This window comes from Corvus brachyrhynchos, unplaced genomic scaffold (genome assembly GCF_000691975.1).
Source record: "Corvus brachyrhynchos isolate BGI_N302 unplaced genomic scaffold, ASM69197v1 scaffold213, whole genome shotgun sequence".
In the NCBI taxonomy this organism is placed as follows: Eukaryota; Metazoa; Chordata; class Aves; order Passeriformes; family Corvidae; genus Corvus; species Corvus brachyrhynchos.
Window position 1 is genome coordinate 1,253,779 of NW_008237233.1, and position 18,343 is coordinate 1,272,121.

Genomic DNA, 18,343 nt, shown 5'->3' on the forward strand with positions numbered 1-18,343 from the left:
AAGGAAGGAAGGAAGGAAGGAAGGAAGGAAGGAAGGAAGGAAGGAAGGAAGGAAGGAAGGAAGGAAGGAAGGAAGGAAGGAAGGAAGGAAGGAAGGAAGGAAGGAAGGAAGGAAGGAAGGAAGGAAGGAAGGAAGGAAGGAAGGAAGGAAGGAAGGAAGGAAGGAAGGAAGGAAGGAAGGAAGGAAGGAAGGAAGGAAGGAAGGAAGGAAGGAAGGAAGGAAGAAAGGAAGGAAGGAAGGAAGGAAGGAAGGAAAAAAACAGCTTTCAGCTATGTTAATCTGGTCATAATGTGTTCCCCCCAAAATGATGAATAAAGATCCACTGAAAGCTACAGAATTGCTCTGGCGTAGATAACAAAAGAGTCAATACTTTTTGTGCAACATTTTTCTGCTGTGTCTGAATCTGAAAGATAGTTTTGTCAGCGCAGGTCATTTTTCCACCTCTGTTTTTTCATATATCATTACTCTTTTTGAATGGGGTAAGAAACCCAACCTGCTGTACTTACAGCGAACTAGACTTCTATTGGAGCATTTTATATTTATTTATAGACATGGAAAAAGCAACAATAACATCTTGCATGTTATCAAGACAAGAGTTTTCCTACAGGTGAACAGGATTTAGAGAAGGGTTCTTTTCTTTGGGTATGGACCGCAGATTAAGGGTAACATGCATGGCTGACACCCCTTAGGTGTGATAGCCACTCATTTTAAATGATCAGTGAAACATTTTCTGAAACAACAGGTATTGTGTTTCCATGCCAGCACCAGATGTACTCAAGCCTATTATCTCAATCTTGAGATTTTTAAGTTTAGAAGGTATTATGAAAGTCCAGTTAAGAAGTGCTGTTTTCAGAGAGGGCAGCAGAACACTTTTGTCCTGTAATGCATTCCTCCAACCTAAGTACATATTTTCCCATTAAATCTGTTTGTGGATTCATTCAAACTCCCAGAATAAAGTTTTTTGTTGAAAGGTTTATTCTAAATGTGAATTTTACAGCTCAGAAAACAATAGAGATGGGTCAGTTACTCAGATGAGCCTACAGAAGAAAAGTCTGGCTAATACATGGACCTAAACAACTCCTGACTACCAATAGGTGGATATGCAATTATCAAAGTTTTGGTGGCCAAGAAAAAGTATCAGGGAAAAAGTAGTAATCTAACCTTTGGCCCTGCCTAGAAAAAAATTATTTTTTAAATATCTACCGTGAAATAGGATTCTGAAGTGTTCATACAGCATCTTAAAGGTATATATGGCCTCTTTTGCAGGTACTTCAGAGGTCAAAGAGGTCAAACAGCTCTAGTACTTTAAAAACTGTTTGGGAATTTTTTCTGAATATTTTTTACAAATATGCCAATGGTCTAGTAAAAGTGTGTGTTTTCTTTCTCTTCTAGACCTCATTCAAAAACAATAGAAGTGCTGATATAAAAAGACATTTTGACAGCTGATTACAACATAAAAAGTGATAGTGGTTGTTGCAGCATTAGCGTAGGTATTTTTGAGCACGGGACATCTGCTACCATTCTTCAAGAACTAGGTCATTCCGACATAAGTATTGCAAAGTATATAAACAGGAGCTGTTGTTGGTTTTTAAAAACTCCACAAAAACCCACCGACAATTACCCCAAAACCTAAACAATAAGCCATATAGTGCAAATAGACTACAATCTTCTTCAAAGCAAGACATATAATGTAGGTTGGAGGAACTCTGGGGGAAAATTTCAGATGTGCCACACCCCAAAACAAACCATGCCCTGTCCCAAACATCACTGTAGTAGATTAGAGTATATATGGGCGTATTTCCTGCTTTTGTAGCTTTAAAGTCACAAAAGCACATTCACTTAAGCTAGCTGAGGAAAATCTGTTATTTAGCAAGAAACATGAAAAATGGGAATAGTTAAACAAAACTCAAATAGTGGTGAATTATAGAGTCACAGAACAAAATCATGGAGGCTCTTCTCACTGTAAAAATATGGAAGATCTAACAAAATCCTGTTAAAGCCACAAGTGAGAACAATCAGATTTAGTGTTGCACATTCTGAGAACCAAAGAATGGCACTGCCTTGTGATGCCCAGTTTCCTAAGGCTTCTCATTTACCCTGCCTGAATTGTGGAAGCAGAAAAACAATTGGTTCTGATTACGAAAACAACATATATGCAGGACTTATATTCATTTCAGCAAGAATTAGTTTCATACAACTGAGACCATAATTTGGTCCTTGACATTTAAAAGGCCACAAGCCTCTAATTTTTTTTTGCTAAAATCCGTGTTCTTTTAAATACTGTAAAACGTATATCCATAGATTTTAATGAGGAAAGGCACCATATAAATTCTGAGAAATCATTTCAATACACTTAAATTAATTTCTGGAACAAAAGAGAGTTTTTCTGGATCTAGCTTTCACAATAATATGGATAATTAATCTTTCATTCCAAAATTTCTCTGGGGAGAGTGGCAAATGGTTTTCATTTGTTACTAAACATCAATCTTAAATGACTCTAAAGACTGTGCCTTTATTTGTCATGCAACATGTTGTATATTCTTAATCTGTTGAATGGGGACATTGCAAGCCATATCTTAAAAGACATCATGCAAATATCTCCCTTCAAAACAAAGGAATTAATGCATTTTTTCTCAATTCTGATTCATCTTCCTAATTCTAAATTCTTTATAATTTAATCTCCTTAATTTTATATCAGTGCTGTATTAAGAAAAAATTCTAACTCAAAATATTTTCCTTCTAACCCTGTAATCACACAACTCTTTGTCCAGAGGGAAAGTTCTGGAACCTAATTTGATTTCTTTCTTTTCTTTTCATTTCATGATGTAATTCAGATTTCATTCTGAATCAGATCACATTTGAGGCTGAAGAAAAGAGAACTAATCTACCTTTGCTTATTTGGCTAATATCTGTTAAAATTAAAATTGAGTATCATCCAACATGCAGAAAGGTGTCTGAGAAACTAGAAATAACAAATACTTAAAATTTTAGCTTCTTTTTTAATATGTAGTCAACACAGGTGAAAAAAGAAAACCACAAGTTTTTCTCTCTCTTGGGCTGGGTCTTGCTAGAAAAGTCTGGTTCTTTGTGTTTCAACAGACACATGAAAATTAAAAGGCATGATGAAGACATTCGTGAGGTAGGGAGAATCTGAGTGTTGGAGCAATTTGAGGTGAAAAAATGGGAAAGAGGGGTAGAAAAACAAAAAGTCCTTGAAAACACCAACACCAACCTGCTTTTCTCTGCAGCTTTAGAACTTTTTGATACTTCGAACTCAGCTGCAATCATGAGAAAAAAATTTAAAAAGACAAAGAGGAGAGAAAGAGAAAAAGAGAGAAAGAGAAAGAGAAAGAGAAAGAGGGAGAAAGAGGAAAAGGAAAAGGAAAAGAAAAAGGAAAAGGAAAAAAGAAAAAGAAAGAAAAAGGAAAAAGAAAAAGAAAAAGAAAAAGAAAAAGAAAAAGAAAAAGAAAAAGAAAAAGAAAAAGAAAAAGAAAAAGAAAAAGAAAAAGAAAAAGGAAAAGAAAAAGGAAAAGGAAAAGGAAAAGGAAAAGGAAAAGGAAAAGAGAGAAAGAGAAAAGGAAACAGAAAAGGAAAAAGAAAAAAGAAAAAGAAAAAGAGAAAGAGAAAAAAGAAAAAGAAAAAGAAAAAAGAAAAAGAAAAGAGGAAAAGAAAAAGAAAAAGAAGAGAAAGAGGAAAAGGAAAAGGAAAAGGAAAAGGAAAAGGAAAAGGAAAAGGAAAAGGAAAAAAGAAAAGAAAAAGAAAAAGAAAAAAAGAAAAGAAAAAGAAAAAGAAAAAAAGAAAACCAGAAAATATATGAAATCTATTCAAAACACAGGTAGAAAATAAAATAAAAAGAATGTTTTGAGATATGTGGAGGTGCCATCAGCAATGTGGGCAGTATTAGAAGGAAACACAACCCCCCCAAAATATAGCAGACATGACCCTTTGGAAAGCCTGTGTCATCTAAACTCAAGGCTAGATGACCTAAACTTTCCTGAGAAACAGCAATTTTCTGTGCCAGACTTTCCTGCAATGTGCATTCTTCTAAATTAAACATCATGATATCGTAGAAAGGTCTGGTAGAAACCTGACTATAGAAATACATTTCTCCATGTCAGCAAAGGCTGACAGATCAATAACTGATACAGTCTCTGCTGGAAGGAGCCTTGGAGCACTGTTACTGTATCATGAGTGGTTCTCTCTGAGTCACAGACAACAGAGCAGTGATGGAGGTAAAGGAGAACAGAAACAGTAAGCAGAATAAAGTCTATCAGAACATTTCCTGCATAGGACTGAAGCTCATACATAAGTGGAAATGCTTCTGCATGTTACTACAATACCTTCCTTATTTTTCTTGAAGTATTTGTGCCCTGGTTGGCCCCTTTTTCCACCCCCCTCAAGTCTCAGTAACATGGGAGAGATGCTTTCTGACAGACAAAAGATAATCTTACACTTGACTTCCAATATCAGGCATTTTAACTGGCACACTTTATATTGAATAATTCATGGATATTCTAGCTTTACTTCACTTCACAAAGAAAGTGCTTTCTCTTTGCAGTGACTAGATATGAGCAGCTAATTCATTATTTAAAGAGATTAAGTATTAGCAACTGGTATGGGCTCTTCAGAGCTCTTTTTATTCCCTTTGCTCATGTTATCCCCTGCCACTTCCCTGCCTAGTACAGATTTTAGATTGATTTTACTCTATTAAAATCTTTTTTAAACAGATCTCTACCTTAAACCCTCACCATTTCTAGTGTTGCATTGTCCCCCTTTAAAAACGTAAAATAATAGATAAAAACTGCAATATGATGGTGAAATGCTTTAAATCCCTGTGAACTTATGGGAACATGCACAAATACAATGATTTTACTCTTGCTGTTTAAAAAAACAGCAGGTAAAATTTGGGAAATGGCGATATATATTTATGACAGTCTCCAGGTTCTCAGATCTTGGACCAAGGAAAGAAGAATGGATGCTTCATTAAAACAATGAAAATTCCTCATTTTTAAACTTTGAAGAACTGTGGTTGAGTAGATCAACTGCTTGCACCTGGGGATTTCTCTCCTTTGGGATGCAGACCCTTAAATGCTAAAATGAGGTGGGATGATTTAAACACTAAAAGCTCTGCCATTAGACATTATTTTGCAGACAGATTCATTCCTTCGGACCTGAGAGAATTAAGATCATTCTGTTTTAGTAAAGCTCTTATGAGCAAAATTTCTTGTACCTTGATATTAAAAAGACCTTCTTCCTGGGACTTCATCAGACTTCAAAGCAGCTTTTAGTTGCATGCATTACTTTTGATGCATATTTCTGAGCACATAGTGATATATTTTGGTAACAAAAAGTGCAAATTCAAGCAGAGTACAGCTGGGGAAGATCTTTCTCCTGATAGTCCCAGCAAACCTGCCCAGTGTGTGGTCTATGGCATGAGTGTCACCACTTTACCCTGCTGTTGGGTCCAATATTTATGCTAGACTTCCTTGCCCATGGCAGGGTTATTGCTACTGGATGGTCTTTAAGGCCCTTTCCAAGCTAAACCACTCTATGAGTTTATGATTCCGTGATTCTACATATGGCCAACTGCGCATGAACATGTGTCATCAGAAGGAGATCCTCATTTGGTTTCTTCACATGCACTGACAGGCAGCACATGGCTTCAAAGGCTGCCATCCCATGAAGCTCCTATGCAGCTGCAAAACTGGTGCAATTTACAGAAAATAGACTTTTTTACGTCTTTCTTCTGCCAGTGTTTTAAATGTAACAAAGCAGCTTTAGTGGTGGTATAACCTTACTCTGCAGGGGAAGAATACATGTGTATGCCTAAAAAGAAGAATAAACATGTATATACCTAGAAGCTTCAGACCAGCAAAGCATTTAAGCCCGTTATCGCATCAATGTGAGTAGCCCCAGTGAAATACTTAGCTCTTCAGATCTAAAACTGAGAAGTTTTGCAGGTTTGTGTGCATCTCTGCACAAACTCTGCATCTCAACAGCAAAAAGATGTCTTCAGATCACAGAGCTGAGCTAAGCTGAGCTAGTTTGGGAAGGGTTTCTACATCTACTGTTAGGGTCAGAACAGTGTTAATGTAATTAAAAAATGTTAGAAAGTAACTGTACCATCAAAATGTGGGTTTCCTGCAACTTAGTAATTTTGCTGTGAATACCATTAATTCAGGCTTCAGAAAAACAAATAATAAAACAAAGTGAAGCAATTTCCTTTCATTTCAGGCGTGGGTACCTGGGGAGAGGCAGCCTGTGCTGTCTTCCGTGCAGGTGAGGAAGAGTCAATGAGCTCCCAGAACTTGACCAAGTGTTTGGAGCCAGGTTAGGTTTAGATACCCCACTCCTGCACAATGCTGATAGTGTTTTGGGATGCATCCTGATGCTTTCATTTTCATCACTACAAGAGTAACGGGAAACTCAATTAAACCTATCTCATATGGACATGCTGTTTTAGCATGCAATTTCTTTTCCTTATATATGAGTATGCTCTCATTTGTGCTAAGTAACTTGAAGAGAAGGATAAAGAACTCTTTCTCCTTATATGTCTCTTTGCTACTGCCTTTTACCTGGTTTCACAGTTTTACCTGACTTCATACAACCAAATTTTTAACTTGTGCAAAAATATGACTTAGAGAATCTGGTTTATTCAAGCTTTCACTGAATTTTTGGCCAAATAGCTTGCAGCTCCCAGGATTTACAAGGAAAACCAGCAATACCTGAGGTCACAACTAAAATTTAATTCAGACCACTTGTTTTAAGTTCTATTTAAAAAGCTCATAATTTTTTTATTAAAGGAAAAGGTATGTTTTTATTCCACTGTTTGGACTGAATTTAAAGAGTTTTGATATGATTCTCACAACTTAAGCCAAGCTTAATCACAGTTTTCAACTCAAGCCTGTTGCTCACTGAATCAAAGCACTGTTACTGGACAAAGCACAGAGAGCACAGGATTCTTTTACCTTAAACAAAGTCAGAGGTCTGACAAGCAAAAACATTTTCCAGAATAACTTCAAGTACAGGATTGGAATTTTACCTTGGAAATATTTTTGTTACTATCAGTACTACTTACAGCAGGAGAAAGCAGGGTCAAGGAAAGGAGATCATTGCTTTCCTTAACCCTAAGAATTGCCTGCCCCAAAGGTCAATACAGAGGAAGCAGTTAATGGAGAGAAATAATGCTGTAGGGTTTGCAGCCTGTATATGCATGAAGTTGCTGACTGCTTCTTCCCCTGGTGGTTCTGTTGAAGCCAGTGGAACTTCCAGCAGATAAACATATTATATCTGATTCTGACTCTAATTCAGGATGTCATATTTTGAGCTTTTTGGATAAATGCAGATATTTGTCAACCAGATTTTGTGCCTGTTTGTGAAAAAGTCATAGAATCAAAGAGTATCCTGAGTCTGAAGGGGCCCACATAATCCAGCTTCTGACCCTACACAGGGTAGCCCCAAGAATCACCATGCACCATCTTCAAATTGTTAAGAAAATTTCTTTACTGAAAGGCTGGGCAGGCATTGGAACATGCTGCCTAGGGCAGGGGTGGAATCACCTCATTCCTAGAGGTGTTCAAAAAACCTGCAGACCTAGTGCTTAGGGACATGGTTTAGTGGTGAACCTAGCAGTGTTAGCTTCATGGTTGGACTTGAGCATCTTAGAGGACTTTTCCATACTTTATGATTCTATGATTCACAAATAAAATCTCTTTTGTTAATGCTCTCACCTTACTATCTAGGCAAACAAATGAAGTCTCATTTGATTTCAGGGTAACCTTTTCCCAGTGCCTTCAGGGGTTTTCTTTGAGAGCCATTCTTGGCTGAGGGAAACTGGTCTTGAATTCGACTCCCAAGTTTCCACGTTCCTTTCCTGGGGACATGAACGGGGGTGGATGGTACTTTGCACAGAGCATGCCCTTTTTACCTCTTAAGCATAAATTACATCCTGTGAGGTGGTGTGAGATATTTCTCGCAGTGGTCCAAAATCTATGCTAAGTATGTTGAGGATAAGGTGGACAGTAATTCTCAATTTTAGGTAAAGAAAACAAGCAGCTCCTAATAAGAAGCATATAAACGCATCCTTTTCTTTCATTAATCCTTTGCATCAAAGTGAATTTTGACTTGATATCAGGTAATAAAATATATACAGCCTTAAAAATAGATGGCAATATTTTCCCTTCTAAATTGGAAGCCTGTTTTCAGAATACGTTGGATTGTATATTTGTACTGAAAATTAATTTTATATTTGGAAAAATAATTACTATATCATAGACTGGACAGAAGAGTGGGCTCAAAAATTCTGAATAATTCACAACCAGCTCAGTTGTTTTTATTAGAAAATTCAAGACACATAAAAAGGCAAAAGCTTTCTTTAGTGATTTAAGCATATTTTGGCTTAAGATTATTGGTTTCTCTAGCCTGCTGTGTGGGTGGTCTAAAGTTATGTCAAAAGGTATTGCATTTCTCTTGGAATTTATGCACTCTTCTCTCTTTTAAAAGATAATTATCTCTACTAGGCAAAGGTAACATAGCCTAATTTTGTACAGAAATAAAACACAGGGTATTAAAATCTGTGTTTGTGGAGATAAAACATACATTCCACAGTCCTTAGAATCTCTCTGATCCTGTCTCTGTCATCAGCAATTTATCTTCCTAATTTATCTATCCAATATCTGGAATTTCTAAATTACATTAAACAAAGGTGATTGTCTATATGAAATAATGCTTTCCTTTGAAAATATCTCTCTACTCCCTGTTCTGCCCTCTAATCATTGTAGAGAAGAACTAAACTGCTTTTTTTTTATGTATGGAATGCCACATTTCCTTCTGTAGGAAGATTTTTGATTTTTGAGGTGTTTTCCAATAAACCTTCAGAAAGCTGATCTGTGGAAGCCATTGAGGGCTATTCTGAACTCTGAATCTGGTGATTAAGGGGGTTCCCATCACCTTGAGAAAGCAGTGCAGTGATCCAAGCTGAGAATTCCCTGCAGGACTTTTGAGTTAGAATACTCATCTTCTCTTGATCTTCCAGGTAAAATACACTAATAAGGTCCAGGACCCCAAAAAACAATCTCTGTGACACAACCCATCTGCCAGGCAAACCACAAAGTCATCCATGACACTGTCCAACTCAGTAACTTTTGCAGATTATTTTTCACTCACTAGTAAGAGCATTCCTCATGTTGCAGATCTTCCTGCTTCCCTTCCTTCAATACTCAGCAGTGGGCCCACCAGTGGTCAGTGGCAAACCTCCCTCCACCAGTGTGTGCACCAGCTGGGTTTTGAAAATATCTGAGTGGGCCTCAATCCCTGCAGAGGGGCATTTTCAATATTTTTACAATGTTTCAGTTCAAGTCCTTGCTGTTGGGGAGGTAGGATGCTACCTACTATTTTCCTGGTTGAGCTAGATTTCAGGGATTTTTTTTGCTCTTTCAGAAACTAGTGCACAGTCATTAGGCACTTAAAACCCATTATTCCATCTAACATCTGGAACAAAGTGCTGTTAGTGGAAAGGAGGCTTGAGACAGCAACAGCATGCTTCTTTATTCTCAAGTGCAGATAGGTTATGAATGAAGTTTCTTTTTGTTTGAAAATACATTTAGAAAAACAATGAGAAAATATAACCAAAGAAAAAATTTTCTGCCCTTTATAGTATTTTATAGTACAAATTATACTTTATTTTATGTATATATTTATGTATACATGTTAAAAAATATATAAAAGGTAAGATCTAACTGAAACAAAAGTGATGATTACTTAACCACAAACTGGAGCTTGATTAGGTTAGTATTAAAGGTATCCGTAATTGCTAACATACATACATACATGCATAAATAATTTCCTGCTAAAATGTCTGAAATTAAGACTTTTACCGTAAGGCAGCTTGAGAAAATGTGACACATTAAATGAAATACTGTATTAGCAAAAACAGATAAAGAGATAAAAGTCTTAAAACAATAAACCAATTGATCCTTACAAAGAAGACATAGGGAACTCTGAAACAAGTATATGGTAAAGGTAGTGTTAATGGAAGCTTTCTGTACTAAATAATGGTTCTTAAAATTTTATGCATGCTCTACCTAGTACGTTGTGGATTTTTTTTATGATAGGCAAGCAAACATATTTGGCTTTGAGCAATGAGATTAAGGAGAATTACCTAAAAGGTTACTGTTCACTTCAGGCGAATATTTTAATTGACAGATGGAAAAAGGAGATTTCTTCTCTTCAGTGTGTGAGATCGTATTAAAACAGATTATTTTTTTTCAGTCTATAATATAGATGTTGGGGAATGAAGAGTGCTTTTGTGTTAATGAATAAAACAAGCTATGTATATGTCTTGTAGCAGGGCCGTAATGAATCTTTTCATGCCAAATCTTGAGACTCATCAGTAAGGTCAAGGAGAGTGTTGCCCAAAAAGGAAGTAGGGGATAAACCCACTGAAACTGACATTAGTAGAGATCAGAAGTCCATTTCTCTATAGAAACATTTGTGGAAAATATTTTTCTATTCTCAAGCTTTGTCTGCAAATAGAATTTATTTGAAAAGAAGGCCATGATTTCGCTTGTTTAGGTGAAAAGGAATGACAGTGTGAAAACAAATATCTCATTGAGAAAAAAATTGGTTCCTTTTAGCATGAGACTTTTCCACTTTTGGCATTAGAGTGCTTTTTCTCTTAATTTTTTTTTCTTTAGAGCAGAGGTAGGATTCAGGAGCTGGAGAGTGGGAGCAAGTGGGATATAGAGGAGTGAGGCAGGTGAAAGGCTATGGGTGAAGGTGAAATCTTTCTGAAGCCCTTGGATCTGCTTATCCTTAAAACCATAAATATGGCTTGCTAGCTGATTTAATGCTTCATGCTTTTTGGGATGGTGTGAGAGACTGAAATGTTAATTGGTAATGACTCAAACAATTGGCCATTTGCAAAAGCAGATTGTGCTTTTCTGGGGCATCCCCCAAACTGAGAGGGAGGAGAGGTTTTTGTATGTGGTGGCGAAACCTTTGATGCGCGTAAGACAGACAGGGTGAGCACTGTAGGCTCTGGATTTTGAACCAGATAAGGGAGGAGGTTGATAAGAAGCAGATCCTGATGAGGTAGGATAGTGCTTTTTATCATGCCAATGTCCTCCCTTACACAACAGCTCAGCTGTAAAACTTTCCCCCTCTCCTCCCCTCTGGGCCCAGAGAAGGTCACATTCACACAACGGCCTGAGGGTAATTCATCCCTTCTGATGGGGCATAACTGGCTCAACTTCGCTGATGAGAGGCAGCTCTCATCTCTTAGAAAGGGTCATAAACCATCAAAGACTCCTAAAGTGCCCCCAGACTTCGCTCCTGAAGCCTTGCACCAGAGGACTGCACAAGATTCACAATATTACAACAGAATCCGAGTGTTGAAATAGTGTAATTCTCCTTCCTCCCATCCAGGGAAGGTACCTGGGCATTCCACCTAAACCTAAATGCATATTAACCAATTGAACTTCGTGTTTTATGGGCTTTCCCAACCCCCGATGGATCAAGACTCAGATCATCACCTCACAAATGGACACTGAAATTGCAACAATTAAGTCTTGTCAATGAATCCACAGGTGGTGATATATTTCCTCTCCACTATCTACTCTTCTCATATAGTTTCTTTCTTTTTATGTGTTTTCCTAATACATTAAGTGCTATTTTCATACTTTTATATTGCTATATTACTATGGATAATAAAAATAACCAAAATGCTGTTCATTGCAAGCAAATTGTTCTAAAATAAACCTTACATATATGTATATGTAAACATTGGTCATTCAGTGTCATTTCACTCTAATCTGTCCCAAGGGATCTATTAAAAAGAACCTCTGTTACCTCACCTTCAAGGCTGGTTATAACATATGGTTGGGCCAGCCCTGCTGGGTGGGCTGCAGATCCTGCAGCAGTAGCTCCAGAACTCCTTGGTCCAAGGACGAGGGCAGTTTTCCCTGGTAGAGCCCTAAGAGCAGCAGTAAAGATTTGTTTTTGAATGTGGGCACTGATTTCTTGGAAAGGAGATTTAGGAGGAGGAAATTAAAAGACATTAATTTATGCATGAACTCTCACAGCAATTTTGAGTACTTCACAGCTGTCCTGCGCAGGACTGTTCTAAAGGAGATAAAAGACTCTGCACTACTAACATTGGTATTTCAGAACAGCCATGTATTTTTACATATATCATTTAAATTTAAAATTCTCCTCTGCTGTCACTGCAAATATATAGATGTCTGTCTATTCATATATATATACCTATCCATTAGTCTTTATGACATGCATACCTGCAAACAAACATTTTCTAAATAATTTTCCACATTTCAAGTGAGACAATTTGTATTCCTGGAATTCAAAGTAAATATCTGTTTGTTGTCTTTTTTTTTTTTCTTCCTTTCTCCGGTTCAATATCTGTATTAGAAAGTGATAGATACATAAAGAAATAGAACTCCCTCTGAGTCTATATTGTACATGGAAGTATCTAGAAACAGTGTGATCTGAACAAAATTTCCATTTGTTTTTCTTCTTTATGTAGATAAATTAAAGACCAGACAACTCTGCTCTACTGGTGCTTATTTTGACCCATCTAGAATTTATCTTTGAAATTTCCTTTACTCTTTAGTATTTCAGCTACTGCCTTCTCATTTAAATTTCAAATGCCTTTTAGTCCTTCTTTTGAGTGACTGCTTATTCACTTTGTCCACACAACCTTTGTTTCCATGTATGCCAGATGTCTGCTTTTCTAGGATGTCACTTTGCATCTATCTTCCCTAGTGCTCACTCCACAGCTTATTTCATGCATCTCCCTCCCTGTGTGCTTGCACTGTACTTTGATATCTTGCTCAGTGTTTTTGTGAACTTAAATAAACCCATTTTCAGTGTCAGAACTTCTCCTGTGGTGTGACTGTGGTCCAGACCTTGCCTTTAGATGAGTTTGCTTTCAGGTCCCTTTGCTGTCAACAGGAGCTTCATGTGCATCTTTAGGCAGCACTTTTACTCTGAGACTGCATTTGGTGAAAAATCTAGATCTACATACACTTTGCCACTATCCGCATGCAATAATTTATAATATTTGTGACATTTTTAGTTTCTAGAGAAGTATATCAACGCATGCCTACATGTTTTATTTGCAGCCTAATGAAGTTGAATACAAAGTAAAAGCGCTTTTCATGTCCACATCAAGAAACCTTTCTTCGGGTGGAGCACACAGAAAACTGGACATTTTTGCTGCATAAAGACTCACTTGGGCTGGTTCTATTTGAATAAGAGTCAGAGAATACAAGAGATTGGATTTGACCATTAGAGATTTATGTTGTATATCTCTTATGATAATTCCAGAACTCAAACATAATATTGGGGATTTTGGTTCGAAGTGGTATAATTTTGAGACTTGAAATGTAGCTTTCACCACAGGGAAACCCAATCCAACTCAACCAACAAAAACCTCCATGCAAATTAAGAAAGTGAAAGAAGTTATTTCTTGGTCTGAAAGCCTCTTTGGCGTGTAGTAGAAGCAAACAATATGGAAATTCCTTGCTCATAAATCTGAGTTTACCATTGCGGAGCACTATATAAAGGTGACCTCTTCCCGCTCTTTTCCAGTCTATTGTGTTTGCTCTTGATCCCTATTGAACTCTTGAACCCATATGACTTCACCCTACCATAACACAACACCCTGGACAGGCCTCCCGAGTTTTGGGCAGCCACTACATAGAACAGCTTTCTCACTCCTGCCATTTGTGCTCAAATGAAAAGTTCTCACTGATACTGCCCTTACACATCTCAATCACCTTCCAGCTATATAAAATTTTCTTTTTCCCTTTGTGAGATACTTTCATGTGATTTAAGATCCTACAGAATAAACAGAGAAATCAGTAATAACATCTCACTGAGACAAAGTTCTCAACATTCTGTGACACAGATTGAATTATTGTCAAGGAAAGGAGACTAGAAGAAAAACATATTCACATTCAGACATGATACAAAAGACCTTTCAAAATTAAATTATTAGATTAGCCATATTTGAATGTTTAAAATTGCTTCTTTGAGGCTCATGTAACTGATGGTACAAAAGATAATGAGGTTTTGGGAGCCAGTACTAAGAAAATTTCACTATTTGGAAGTTTGAGTAACATAAACCAAACAGTGCAGATATTCTGACCCTGCACAAGGTACATAATGAAATGTTCAAGAATATCTTTACAGTTGTGTTTTGTTTTTTGGAGAGGTGCCAGAGAGATTTTTAAATTATATAAGTTGTGCCTCCTCATTTCCTTTCTTTACAATATGCAGTATTTTCCTGTGCTTTTTGATCTTTAAGCAACAAAACCAATATGAAAAATAGCATAGGGGCACAGCTGGATACCAAATAACTATGTTTACTAAAAATATACAAACATTCAAGGCCTGGTTATATATATATTATTGCTCTGGCTGTTTTCTGGTGGCTCTGGATTGATGAGTACAGTGAACAGTTTAGGAGGTTTGCAAGCTGTTTAAGGGGAAGTTACTCACTGCATATACACTGTACTGAAAAAACACAAACGTCTGGGACTGTTATAGTTCAATGGGATTTTCTCTCACGCATGAACCATGTCTTTCTTACATTACTTATATCTGAAATATGCTTACACAAACATGCACACACAAACATGCACACACATACACGTATCATATGCATACCCTCTTGAGGAGCATCAGAGGAACAGATTGTAGGCATGGCTACCTGAACCTTGTCTGATAAAATTAATGATCTTCCCAGAAATCCAGCTTTTCTTATCACCTCTCACTATGAGTAAAATACAATTGTCACCAAGACTACATTAATAAGATCACAATGTTAGGCACTTGAAGATGAGGAAATAGCATAAAAAAGGTGCCCAAGCTTTATTATTTGATTTTAAATTTTTTGATCACATTCTAGTTTTTTCAAAGATGACTGCTTCATTTAATGACTGGAATTGTTACTGATTAATGATTAGTTATTTGATATTTTGTTTTCTTTCTTCCATGTGTCAGCCTTTGCTTTGATTAAGTCTTTGCTCTAAAACCATTATGATTTGTTTCTTAACATTTTGTTGTGTGGATCTCATCGTGGCTTCACGAAAAAGAGGAAAAAAAGCTGTAACTAATAATCCCACATAAATACACGTAAAAAAAGAGATACCCAGGCAGATATGCTGTTTTCTGTTGTTTTAGTTCCTTTGGTTTTACACAGCAGTACAAACAGCTTACACGGAATTCCTTTATGTTTCCTTTCTGGTCTCTTGAGCTGTAAAATAGGCTTTTGATTTTACATAAATTTGAGTACAATTTCCCAGAAACAGTCAAAGTCATACATGTGATTCAAATGCCAACCTTTGTCAAATTACGATTACGTTCCTTAGAAGCTGACAAATTTAAACTATTCAGAGAAAACACTGTGGTGATTTCTTTGTTAGAAAATGAAATATAATGAGGCAATTTTTTTCATTAGCCCGGTCTCGGACATGGCTAACAAAATATTCTGAAATATTCTGAAATATTCTGAAATATTCCCAAATTCCAGAAGAAGGTTTAGAAGAGTTTCACCCACATGATTAAATTTTTAAAGATTTTAAACAGTGAAACTGACAGCTTCACAATGGAAAATGTCAATAAATTAAAATAGAGCATCACTGCAAAATAGATTGTTTTATAGTTAACCTGCAAAATCAAAAATTAGCCCTTAACAGAATTTAATGTCTTAGAGAACAAAGTGATTTATCATTTGCATCCTTAGACTTTTCCCTGTGCTCATTCCCATGCTCTTACTCTGCTGTCGTAAGTCAAATGGCTGAGAAAAGGCAGGATTGACTCCAATAGTTGAGGCACATCTGCGTTTTATTATATGTTTTATGAGTCTACACTCCGAGATGCACTGCATCAAAAGATTAATGGTTATGGTTTGAAGATTGCATACACTGAATTACTTTGTTCTGTAGTGCTCGTACAGCATCTATGTCAAGCCTCCTCAGACTTCGGTTGTATCTCTTGAGAGTATTTCATAATGTAAAAATAAAATAGAAAACAAGCACAAAAAGGAATCAATACTCTATATGTTCCTGAGTCATTGTCTATATTGTGCTACATCTTTAATTGCAACAGACTAGGAAAGAGTAATGATTACTGATTGCAAAGTAGTATTCCTCTTGCAGATTTTATTTCCATGGCTTCCTGATTATAAATCCCAGATTAAGTGAGCAATGTATGATAAATTTTCTTGATCAAATTAGCTTATCAGGCTTTGCTTTTGAGTAGGTTTTTAATGGCAGAGTGGCAAATAGTTTACACTTAACATGGAATATCTATGTGTCATACAATAAACAAGTGTTTCAAGTTTAAGCAGATTAAGGGTGGTGCATGAAACCTTTGATTCTAGATAGAAAAATTAAAATGTGAAATTTTTTTACAGTGCAACTATGGAACAAGGTTTTATTTCTTAGGAAAAAATATAGGAGAGATTATTGTACTTACACATATGTGAAAAAATTTATTTCTTCAGGTGAGATTCTTGTCTCATATGAATACATATGGTGGTATCCTTTGGTGGTTTTCAGAGCCACGAAGCCTTTCAAGTACTTCAGTGTGGATGTAAACTGTAGCTCTCAAGAGGCATTTTAGCCCTAAAGAGCTCTATGAATCAGTGAATAAAATACAGTTAATGCATAGATGATAAGTCATTGTGGCTTAAAAGAAGTTAATGTGTAGATACTGAAATCACTGTGAGTATCACTTGTGGTATAAATTAAAGACCCCAAACACCTAGCTTTACTGCATTACTAGGATTTCAGGCCATTTACTGGATTAAGTGATTTCACCTACAAGAACAAGACTTTGTCAGTTTAGTTCAGTGTTTTTTTATTCTGAGGTCTGAAATTCCACTGCCAAATTTGAAATAACAAAATTAAGAAAATTTGCATTTCACGGGTACATTTCAGTGTTAATGACTATGGGAGATGACCTTAGACATTCACCTACCTCCAAAATTACTATTTTCATGCATCTCCATCCTGAATTCTCTTTCCTTCCAGGTATTGAATATACACAGGATACAATTAACGAAGTATTTTGTGACAGATTGTCAGGGGAAAGGCATGTCTGCTGAGGAGCAGTCAGAGTTATTGAATTTACAGACGTAAATGAAATGAAGTCAAGTACTACAATATGTAAGCAGAAAACCATAGATATTTCACATTCTCCACCCAATTTCTTATATTCCCTAACTACTTTTATTTTTAATATTGCCTATTACGAGCCTCATCCTAATAAGCCCTGCCATGTATACTGGTTTCTTAACTTAAGGTGTACCAAACTTTTTTAGAGGATGTTACGCTCATTTGATATCATAGAGAAAACCCTTTATTTTCAAGAAAAGTAATACCTTGTTACACATCTAGTCACCTGGTTTTGTATGGCCATCATTGTTACATTGACCATAATTTGCAAGACAGACACCTCAGAAAGGTCCCATTGAGGCTTGAGGGGGATTTTTGATGTGTGGTGGAAGAAGACATGGGGATGGTCACAAGTGAATGTCCTCTGTGGAACTCAAAATTTCTGCTCCTCACGTGAGTTAGCAGACTAATTTTTCATTTCATTTACTAAGGCGGTGAAATTCTGAGCTCAACAGAAGCATCTTACCTGTGGAACAGATGACATGGCAGCTAGAGCACTGTGCTGTTGTGCCTCCAGGACATTCACACAAAAAAATATCCCATCCAAATCCCTTCCTATTGCTAATGAGAGTGTGTCCTGACTCACTGTGTCCTGCTTGCTGAAAAGTGATGGTCTCCTGTGGGTAATTCACTTCAGAGTTGAACTCAATGATCTTTGTAGATTCCTTCCAACTCAGAATATTGTGATTCTGCAATTCTGTAACTGAATTTCTCATTTCTGCATCTCATGTGTAACCTTTGGGTTGGGAGGCACTGGCTCAATTCCTGGCTCTATCAGAGCTCACCTGAGAGACCTGAGAAGTGGTGCTTTAGCATCTGATCTCTAAAATAGTGATAACAGTATTTTCCTCCCTCTGAAAAGTTCAGTGATTATAAAGCCATGAAAGACTTCAGAGGTTTTTTGGTACTACAGATGTAGATAAGTTTCAAAACTAGATTAAGAGATGAGGGTTGTTTGTTTTTTTTTTTTTTTCATAAGCTCCATAATAGTGAAGCATTCAATCCTAAAACTTCAGAATCTCAGCTTTTCTTTCAGAAAATCAAAATAAAATAGTAACACATTTTTCCTCTAACAAAACTTCAGTTTTCTCCATTTCTCCATTCTCCTTTCTTTTTCTGATGTATTCTATAACATGATAGGGAAA